Source organism: Mus caroli, unplaced genomic scaffold, assembly GCF_978045245.1.
Source record: "Mus caroli unplaced genomic scaffold, Mus_caroli_1 scaffold_12, whole genome shotgun sequence".
Taxonomy (NCBI): domain Eukaryota; kingdom Metazoa; phylum Chordata; class Mammalia; order Rodentia; family Muridae; genus Mus; species Mus caroli.
In genome coordinates, this window is record NW_028227267.1 from 49,769,510 (window position 1) to 49,770,779 (window position 1,270).

The 1,270-nt window shown below is 45.1% G+C and overlaps 1 pseudogene; it reads left to right on the forward strand.

Moving 5' to 3' along the window:
• On the forward strand, positions 1-613 carry LOC147001877 (T-cell receptor alpha chain V region 2B4 pseudogene; annotated as a pseudogene).
• The last annotated feature ends 657 nt before the right edge of the window (positions 614-1,270 follow it).

The following is a 1,270-nucleotide window of genomic DNA, read 5'->3' on the forward strand; positions in this document are numbered from 1 at the left end:
ATGCATTCCTTACATGTTTCACTAGTGATCCTCTGGCTTCAACTAGGTGGTGAGTTTGGTCATTTCTACGGGAATATAAAAATACAATATATAAGGGTATTGCCTATTTTAGGCTGGAGGGTAAAAATGCTAATATTCTCACTCTGCAACAAAATCAGGTGGGAGGCCTGTGGAAAAGCAGTTCTAGAGTGTTAACATCCAAATGCATCCAGTCTTGACCATCTGACCTTTGTCTTTCTGCACAGGGGTGAGCAGCCAGGAGAAGGTGCAGCAGAGCCCAGAATCCCTCATTGTCCCAGAGGGAGCCATGGCCTCCCTCAACTGCACTTTCAGTGACAGTGCTTCTCAGTCCATCTGGTGGTACCAACAGCATCCTGGGAAAGGCCCCAAAGCACTAATATCCATATTCTCTAATGGCAACAAGAAAGAAGGCAGATTTACAGCTCACCTCAATAGAGCCAGCCTGCATGTTTCCCTGCACATCAGAGACTCCCAGCCCAGTGACTCCGCTGTCTACCTCTGTGCAGTGAGCACACAGTGCTCCCCAGGCACCTGCAGCCTGCACCCAAACATAGTTGGCTTCCGCAGGTCTGAGCTAGAGTTCAGAACATAAGGGGGAGAAATCCTGCTTATTCTCTTTGTCCTCCACATGTAATGGGAGTTGAGAGCCACTCAAGAGAGGGTTTGACTTATGGGGATACAAATTTATTATTCCGAGGATGCAAAGTACACATATTGGTATGATTGAAATATTTTTTATTTTATTTTAATTGAAAAAATGCATACACTATATCCTGATCATGGTTTGCACTCCTCCAATTCCTTCCATATTCTCCCCTACCTCCCCATACAACAAATACTATACCTACTTTCTCTATATATCTTTAGAAAACAATCAGGCAAATACAAAAAAATTTTGAAAGAAAGAAAAGGCACAGGCTATACACATATGAGCCATTTGTGACCAGGACGTGACATTCCTATCCTAGCTCCCTGGCTGCAGCCCCTCCGAGCAAACCCAACAGTGGTGAGAGCACATTCTGACTTCTCCTTTCTGTACTCCATCCCCTGGGCCACAGCTCTGCCTGTGTCCCTGGAGGCATGCTTCCACCTGGGACAAAGCACGTGAAACCCCCAGGATCCAGTCCCCTCCCTGCTGGTCCCTACCCATTGTAAACCCAGCAGCCTTGAATAAATATTTCAAATTACCTAGACGACTAACTTAGAATAGAACATTTTCCTTGCTTTTATTTTATGATTTTCAGCAAAC